The sequence below is a fragment of the Lycium barbarum genome, chromosome 1, assembly GCF_019175385.1.
Source record: "Lycium barbarum isolate Lr01 chromosome 1, ASM1917538v2, whole genome shotgun sequence".
NCBI classification, from domain to species: domain Eukaryota; kingdom Viridiplantae; phylum Streptophyta; class Magnoliopsida; order Solanales; family Solanaceae; genus Lycium; species Lycium barbarum.
The window spans coordinates 12,779,796-12,789,601 of NC_083337.1; the positions used below are offsets into that span (position 1 = coordinate 12,779,796).

The window sequence follows — 9,806 nt, forward strand, 5'->3', positions numbered from 1 at the left end:
GTTCTTGTGTCCGCATTTCTTTTGTGTCAATTCTTTCGTGCTTTTCTTCGTTTTTGCTTCGTTGTTAATTTCTTGGCTCAAGTGCGTTTGTTTTTATTGAGTCGTCCTCGTTCTTCTTGAGTTTACAAGAATCCATTCCGGTCTCGAGTAGCAATTGTGCACCTTGCAAGAAACCGAATCCAATCGAGAATCAACATCGGCCAATCCATTTGAGTGGTAAAAGGCAAGCGTGTGTGAGTTCATTTGAGTGGTGCTAGCCGAGCACAAACGAGTGTAAACACGAGTGTGGTGAGGTTTCTTTACTCCTAACGTGTTTGCTAAGTGTTCTTTGTAGGTACTTCTCCATGGAGAGGCGATTCTTGGAGACCAAGGTAAACCTTTGTGGTAGAGAGGGAACCCTTGTGCTTGATGACTATTGTTACACCAATTTCATCACCCCTCGTGCGGTTGAAGAGTTAAGGCTACCTTGTGTGAATAGGCAAAGTCCTTATTATGACGAGGGAGGGTATTGGGTTGATATGAGAGTGATGGTATTCATTTCACTTGGTGCGTACCAAGAGGAGGTTTGGTGTGATGTGCTTCCAATGGGCAATTTTCATGTATGTTTAGGAGTCCCCTGGTTCCAAAAGCATGGAATCCCACATGAACAAGAGTGGCATCGATCTGTAGTGGACAAGAATGGAAAATTTCTCTTTCCATGCGTACTTCCTAGGAAGAGTCCAAGTGCAAAAGTGCAAGATACCCGTGTGAAATGGCCTAGCTTGGCTAAGGAAGCTAATGGAGAAGAATATGAGAAATGGGAATCCATAATAGATGAAATCTTCGCTAGCTACAACTATTCACAAGAAATGAAGATGGACTTAGCCGTTCAAACTTTTGACTCAAAGCTTGTCAAATATTGGGAGTATGTGAAATGTTGTGGGAGACAAGTGAGGAGTCCCATTAAGACTTGGGAGGACATGAAAAGGGTATTGAGAAGCCAATATCCCAAGCCACATGTGAGAAGAAATGAATCTTTGAGGGGTACCTCTTTTGAGAGAACCCCATGCTTGAAGGCAAGGACAGCGACCTCAACCATTCCTTCCATTGGTCAAAGGAGCTTGCATGAACACCAAGGTAAGATCACTTATCCTTATACTCCTACATCTTTGCGTGATTTTAATGTCAAGTCAAGCATGAAAGTTAGTTTACCTTGCGCTAAGCCTCATGCTTCTTTGCTGTGTATTAGTAATGCCATTGTTGAAAGTGTCCCTACACTAGTTGATCCTATTGATGACCGAATTGTTCCTTCTAGTAAGGTCGATTTGTGTCCACCTAGTGTTGACACTTGTGCTTTGAATGATAGTGCATTATCGAATGAAGGTGCTCAAACACTAGTTGATCCTTTAGATGACAAAATTGATTCTTCTTGCAAGATCGAGTTGTGTCCACCTAGTGTTGGCACTTGTGAATTGATTGGTAGTACAATGTCATGTGGTCATCTTGTTAGTAATTCTTGCGAGTTTGACATACTACCAAATCGTGTTGAAACTTGTATTGATCAACTTGCTTGTAATGATAATTCACTACGTGAGGATCTTTGTGATGTGTTTAATGTACCTCTAGTTAGTGATAATGTTGATATAGTTGGTCAATTGAAAGAATGTGACATCTCATCCTTGTTGGTTTCATGTCAAAACGAGTCTCTTGATTGTACTTTAGTGATACGTGATAAGACTCTAATTTGTAATGGTGATGTGTGTCATGTAGATAGCCATGTGAGAGAAAATGCATTGAAAGACGACATTGGTTCTTTTGAGAGTGAAATGACATGCTTTGACTCCTTATTGTTCATGAATTACTCTCCTACAAAGGATAATGTTTTATTTGATGCTAACATGACTATTGCAAGTGAAATAACTAGTGGAATGTTTCGTAATGTTAAAAGTGTAGCGAACTTTTGGGACTACATGGTGTTTAAAAGTCCACTATGGCATGATGGCGCTTTTCCCTATGATCGAGATCTTCCTTTGGGAAATGATGATACATTTATGGGGAACGAGTGTTTTGAAAAGGAAGGTGATTCTCGTTTACAAATTGCTACTTCTTCCTTGTGTGTTCAAACTCCTAGTAGCAAGTTAGGTTTTGTTCTTGAACCTAATAGTGAGGCTACAATTGAGGACACCATAGATGAAGTCATTTTAAGTGACATCTTTCTTTACTATTTATTTACATATGATGACATTCATGTTATTGTTGAGAGTTCATTTGATGTTGGGCGGGGCCTTATTGAGGTGCTTAGTTGTTGCCTTGCCCGTGATATGTGGATATCCTTTCCTTTTGACCCCGGTGAAATCTTCACTTTGTGTGAATGGTATCATTTTGCAATTGAGGATCATTTGTGTTTTATGCCAACTTGGTTTCTTGAAATCATTGGTTCTCTGAGAATATCCTCATTTCTTGATCTTTGGGATAGCCAAGTTCTTAGTACTCTACTTAAGAGCTTATTTTGCTTGAAAATGGTTGATACTTGGCTATATCAAAAATTTGTGCTTACTTGGCATGGTGGTAGGTTGGTCCACCTTAACGCTAACCCTCATCCTTTGAGGACTTGGTTTTTGTTTGTCCCCTTTATGGCTTTGCAAGGTATAGATTCGAGGACGAATCCTTTTCAAGAAGGGGAGAATGATGCAAGCCGAGTTGCCTTAAGGACACTTCGAAGACCGTCCCGTGGAGTCAAAGTTTGGATGATAGCATGGAGAGGACGGATGGGAGATGGAAGAGCATTAAAGTGGCCAACGAGCAAGGAAAGCAATGTTTGCAAGAGGCCACATTCGGAAATTCAGATTTCCATCTCCACAAGACAAGCCAAACAAGGTCCTTGCCTCATTAATGGCATTTATGTAATAATAGGGTCTTCTATTATTTAGTTAGTATAAATAGCTAGTCTTTCATTTCATTAGGGGACTTTTGACATTTGGATGAATTATGAAAATAGATGAGTGAGTTTGAGAGTTGTCTCTAGAGAGAGAAACTTGTGAGAGAGGCCATGGATGGCTCTTGTTGAACCTTTGATTGTGAGAGGATTGGTTGCTTGGGAATTCAATTCCCTTGAGGTCATCCTAAGAGGTTGGTGCTTGTTAATGTTGATTAATTGAGGTCTTTAGGTTTGATACACCTTTAGGTTGCTTTTAATTCCATTTTCTTGTGTCAATCTATCTATCCTTTACTTTCCTTGTCATTTTATTGCTTCTGCGTATCCGTTATTGTATCATCCTAGGCCATTCTTGTAAATCACTCGACTAATTCGGATTCGTGACGGGTATAATATCCATTAAAGAGGGAAGCGCTCCCTATAAAGATTTTTTTTATTCTTAGAATTCGAAACCAAGACCTTTGATAAAAAGTTAAAAAAACAATCCTATCCATCCAATTACAATCCTCGGAGATGATAAGTAGAGCTAAGTAGCATGATAGCCTCAAATATTACAAGTATCATTTCAACAGATTAAAGAGAGAAGATAAGCAAAGCAAAAGAGTCTCTTCGGGGACATCCGATAAAATTGGAACGATACAGAGAAGATTAGCATGGCCCCTACCCAAGGATGAGATGCACAATTCGAGAAATGGTCCAAATTTTTTACAGATCAAGTCACCCAAAAATTCTCTCTCTAAGAAATAGCTCCCAAATATAATATTTCCCATAAGGAAAGTGTGTTCCCCTACGCGCCATCACCATGGAGCCATCAACGGCAGGTCAACCGGCGCGTATTACTCAGCCAAAGGACCCCTCTTCGGTTCCGATGCAGGCTGAGTTAATATCAAAGAAAAAATCTTCGTATATTGAAGCTTTCGCTGGAGTATGGAGCTCCAACATTTCTCAATCTATCGCTCCAGTGATAGCCACACATTCTACTCATAGTGGTAAACATGTTGTGCTTTTTAAAGAATCTGATTACTACGGTGTCATGGTGGAAGAGTGCAATTAGACTTTGGTTGGGAAATTCACAATGGGTAGGCCAAAATTGAGATTATTGACGAAATTCAAGGAAGTAATTCCTCTTGAAGGCACAACTCGTATAGGGGCATATGACTATAGGCACGCTTTTATTGTGTTTAATAACGAATTGGATTTTAACACTGCTTATTTCAAGAGATTCATCGAAATTGCTGGATCTATGATGCGAATGTTCAAATGGACTTTGGACTTTGATCTGAATGAAGAAACTTTCTTGCGCCAATTTGGGTACATTTACCACAATTAAAATTGCATCTTTTCAAATGGGAATATCTCAAGCAAATCTAAGCAGTTGTTGGTACTCCATTGAAAGAGGACTCGGCAACAACGGGAAGGACCAGACCTCATTTAGCTAAAGAGAGAGTAGAAGTCGATCTGATAAAACCTCTTTTGACATCTATTTGGGTTGGCCTTGAGGGAGATGATGCTGGTAGGAAAGGATATGACCAAAAACTGAAGTATGAAGGGATTCCTGCTTTCTGTAGAACATGCAAGATACAGGGTCATGATTTGGCAAGGTGTAAAGTTGAAGCGAGGAAAAGAGAGAAAAAAGGAGCAGAAAAAGAAAAACAAGCTAATAAGATTGATCAGCAAAAAACTACACAGAATCCTAAACTGATAGAGAAACAGGTGGAAACCAAGTTTGATGAGGTCAAGGACCGGGATTAAAATGAAGGTTTCATTAAAGTCAAGAGTGGAAAGAGGAGAAACAACAATAAGCCAACACATGCTAAGGAGACTGTTTTGACCAATCCCACAAGGAGCTCACCAAAGAACATGTGGGCACATCAGTAAATCAGGAGCAAGTAAAAGGGAAAATTGAATCTCCTAAAGTTCAGGAGCAAGCTAAAGGCCAAACTAAACCTCGCAAAGTTCAGGAATAACCGGAGAGTGATAATAAAAATGCTCAGGATGATAATATGCAGAAAAAAGTTGCCAAGAAAACCAAGAACAATATGATGCAGATGCTAACCAATAATTTTTTGAAACAGATAGTTTGGGCAAACAAAGGTTAAAACAAACACCAGAGAAGAAGAGCAAAATAGGATCAAGGAAAGAAGTCCAAAAACAAAGCCGGGAGAAAAGAATTGTTATTGCAGGCAACAATAAAGAGGGCAACAATAAGAGCAAGGACAACAAGAAGGTTACTAGAGAAGTGTAAAATGCAAGTAAAGAAAATTCCATCTATTATCAACATGAGGACCAAGTTAGCCAGATTGGACACCATTTTGATAGAGGAGAGATGGATGTAATGATCCCGGTGACTTCGGATCCTAATGAAACCCCTGATTTTAGTGGTAAATGGGTGGTGATTTGGGATCAATAGAAGTGATCCACGATCATACTAAGAACAGACATGGTCCATATTTACACCACGTACAAAGCCGGAAAACAACATCAATGGAGAAGAGAAAACAATATCATCAGATGAAAATATGACAGACAAGGAAGATGGAGATTACTCAGATGAGGAGCTTGCAGAAAGCCTTATTAAAACTTTTACCCCCAACAGGAAATATGATGATGATATAGTTACGAAGGAAACCATGGAGGTGATAAACAAACAAAATTTATCACCAAGAGGTAACAGACACAAACAAAAGGGATTTAGAGGAGGTCATTCAAACCTCCCTGATTCCCAAAAGTAATCTGCTTCTTTTTAAGATTTTAACTATGATGAACATCATAATATGGAACATTAGGGGAATTAAGTCAAAGGGTGCTACTGAAAGGCTCAAGAAACTGATTAGAAAACACAAAGTAGAGATTGTGGCTCTTCAAAAGGCATTTCTTGAAAGTGATCAAATTGAAAATTTTCAAAACTATCTAGGAATGGACCATGCTACTTGTTGACACCTAATTTTGGCTCGACGTGCTTAAAATTAACGTTTTGGGGGGGCCTGATTCGTTAAAGAGTACGAAATACATTTTTACATTTTTCGATAATTTATTGATGATTATCCTTATTTTAGGAATTTTATCAATTTACTGTCATTTTCCAAGAATCATTATTTTGCACATGTACAGCGTAATACTAACATTTTTGTGCACTTAATAATTGTTTCTTAATTTTATAGCAATACATTTTCATATCTTATACATTAATAATTACATTTTATACTTACACATGTATTAATAAACTATATTTTAGTACAGTCCGTCAGTGCAGAGAAAATCGGAGCAATTAAATTTTAAACGCAGAGCAAAAATTCGATCAAGTCAAGGTCTCGTCACCTTTTTAAAAGTTGACATTTGAGGTGATGGGTTAGGTTCTTGATTAATAGATTTTTATACATTGGTTAAAAGGGTGAAATCCCTATTGGACAATAACCCAAGGATTAAAATGAGCATTGAGAGGACAAGGGGGTATGGCTTTATAATTTTTGGACAATAAAATGGGCCACTTTGTGTTATAAAAGAAGTTGGGGGGTTTAATTTTATTTTTTCATCTTCATTTACAAACACACACACACACAACACTTTGCAGCCGCCATTTTCTTTCTCCCATCACTCCTTTTTCCAACCGCCATCCCCGACCACATATCACTACGCCGGAGCTCCGAGCTCCGGTGAACCCCAACAACAACTACCACACCGCCACGCCACCCTTCCCCCATATTTCCCTTTCGACCACCACTCTCACTGCCACCGCCTTCACCTCCAACCATAGCCACGAACCACCACCCTCACTGCCACCACAACCAAACAGCCACCGCCAACACACAACCCCATCCCCTTTCCTCTCTTCTCCGCTGCTCTCTCTCGCCTCCTTCTCCTTCACCGCAGCTGCGCCGTCGCGTCACCACCGATGATGACGAGCTGGCCCACTTCCAGCGAACAACAACTCCGCCAGCAGCCATCAACTAAACCGCCACCACCACCAGTCGCTGCTACCTTCCTTCCTCCTCTAACGATTTTTTTGTGTGTGCTTTTTTTTTTCCAGTTCAGATCTGGACGGAGTTGTTGTGCTCTAGTGACTGGGTGTTTTCCGACGTCTACCATGGCTGTCTTCAATATTCCTATCTTATTTTTGTTTCAAATGCCCAGTTTTCTTGTCTCTGTTTGCGTGGCCATTGATGTTTATTTTGTGATTTTTTTCATATCTTGACTGTTGTGGTTGTTTTGGTGTATGATTTTGGTCGGAAAACGCTGTCTCCCTTTTCCCTCTATTGTTTATCGCTACTGCCTTGCCCGGAGTTTCACCGGAGATTGTTCTCTAATAACCATAGCTGCGCTATTTTTGCCTACTTTTGCTACCACTGTGATGTTACATTAAACCATTTCCATGTTCATAATTGTCTTTTAAAAATTTTAGTTTCCTTAACTGTTTCGGAGAATCTCTAGCGCTGTCTTTGCATTTGTCCGGCGTATTCTGCGAGTTCGTTGTTTTATTTAGTTATTATTGTTGTTGTAATCTAGCTAGCTAATCTTGCTACTGGTTTTGTACTACATTCATCACTGTTACACTGCATTCAGACCGATTTTACATTTCTTTTACTAAATACATGTTGGTTTTGTGCCCGAAAAATACTTTTGGCGGCCAATAACACTTTTGCCCTTTTTACCATTTATTTAAACTCATTTGGGCGAATACTAAACCCAAATGACCGATGAAGAAATTTCCATCGATTACTTATCATTTTTTAAATTTATTAGATAGTTATTTATTCTCTTACTAACATTTTTACGGAGTGCTTATATAGGTACCCAAAAATTCATCTCGAAGACAATACTCGGAAGGAACTCGAATCACTATTTGTATTAATTTTTCGCGCTCTTTATAACTGTACGAAACATAAACTCATAGAATTGTAGAAATTTTATTTTTTGAATGACGGGCTGATATATTTATTTGCTTGTCGCGTTATCTGTTTAATTAAAATTTTCCATTCATTTTAGGCAAGACTTAGGCCGTCAATATTTTCATAAATAGATTAAATTGATTTGGTATAAATACTTTATTAATTAAATTCACACTTTTGGCATTTAGGCAAAAATACTAGTTCATCCTTTATTTTATATTCTTTATACACTTTTAATGCAACGTACATTTTATATTGTTCCGTGTACACCAATACATATTTAGTTAAGTCAAATCCACATTTCGAGGCTAAGCAAATGTTAAGTCGTCCATTTACAAATCTTTTATACTTTAAAGGCATTTTATCTTTTCACTCATTTTTTATCCACAATTCCTTATACTTATTTTTTATCAATACGTTTTACAATTCTTTTGTTCCTTATTCTTTTGATAGGATGTTCATTAAACAAACACTCTTTTTAACTAAACGGTAGAAACAAGTCAAATAAACTTCACTTTTCTGAATAATTTCGTTATATAAAATCTTTACACCAATGAATATTCGTAAATTATTTTTACATTCTTTATGCACTAATATACCTAGTTATACAATTCTTCATACATATTAGGTTTGATGTACACTCTTTTACACTTGAAATATGTTCTTTATATGTTTAATATACATACATTCTTTTAATATACATAGATGCACATTCTTTATATCCTTGATATATTTATTTTACATAGTCTTACATTTTTTGTATATATTCTTTATATAGTTATACATTCTTCACACTAACATATATGTACACTCTTTGTACTAACAGATACACTTTTATACTTACGAGGTACATTCTCTTTATACTCTTTTATATATTCATTTTTACTATACATTCTTTATGAATACTTGATATAAATAAATTTTTATATACTGTATATACTTAGTATATTATCACCTAGTGTAGCTTTTCATGAAGTCATAACATTTTGAAAACAAGTAATAATAATGATAAACAGATAGATAATCCCCCTCTAGTGTTCAGTTAAACTAAATCTAAGGACTGTCTTCGGGCAGACTTTGAGGGATGCTTAATACCTTTCCCTCAGGGTAAATAAAACTCTTATCTAGCATCTCATAGGTTTCGTGAACTAAAATGGAGTAGACACACAAATACATATAGGTTTCTTGATTTTCCTTAAAAATTAGATGGCGACTCTAACCCTTTTAAACCAGTTAGAAGAACCGGAAAGTTACAAACTATCTTGGACCCGTTCAAAATAGGGCGTAACACTACTCATAATGTTAATGGAATTTATAAATTTTATGGAAGGATTTATATGAATGTGAGATTATTTCCAATAAGAAACAACAGATAACCTTGAAGTGCAACAAAACTGGGGATGTGACTTATTTCTGGTTTTCAGCTGTGTATGCCAAATCTACTCAAGCAAGGAGGAGGAAACTTTGGAGGAACCTAAGGGACATAAGTAATTTTATTAATGGTCCTTGGGCTGTCTTTGGGGATTTCAATGTTGTTCTATCCCCTGGAAAAAAAAAGGAGGAAGACAACATAGGTTAACAAGAGTTTAGACTTCATCAATCGTATAGAGGATTATAACCTGGAAGATGCAAGTTACTCTAGTAATGTTTTCACATGGTGAAACGGAAGGAGGAGAAGGAAAACAAATTGCAAGAGGCTGGACAGGGTTCTGGAATGACAAATGGCTAGAAACTTTTCAGAACATCAGAGTGGACCACAAGGCCAAATCAGGATCAGATCATAATGTTTAGCTCTTACAGAATTACAACAACAATCAGGATATCATCAGATACTTCTTAAATTTTTGGGTTCAACAACTAGGATACAAAGAGTTGGTTGAGGAACCATGGAGAATTGAAGTACATGGTAATGCTCAGTGGGTATTGCAACAAAAGTTAAAGAATCTGATAAATAATGTAAATATGTATCATAGAATATTTTGTAATCTTCTAATTTAGGTTAGTAT

General features: G+C 37.3%; 1 non-coding gene across 1 annotated transcript; it reads left to right on the top strand.

Moving 5' to 3' along the window:
* The first annotated feature begins 3,517 nt into the window (after positions 1-3,517).
* On the top strand, positions 3,518-3,620 carry LOC132618510 (U6 spliceosomal RNA). Its single transcript, XR_009574153.1, has one exon. It is a non-coding gene; the product is annotated as a U6 spliceosomal RNA (small nuclear RNA).
* Positions 3,621-9,806: the final 6,186 nt, after the last annotated feature.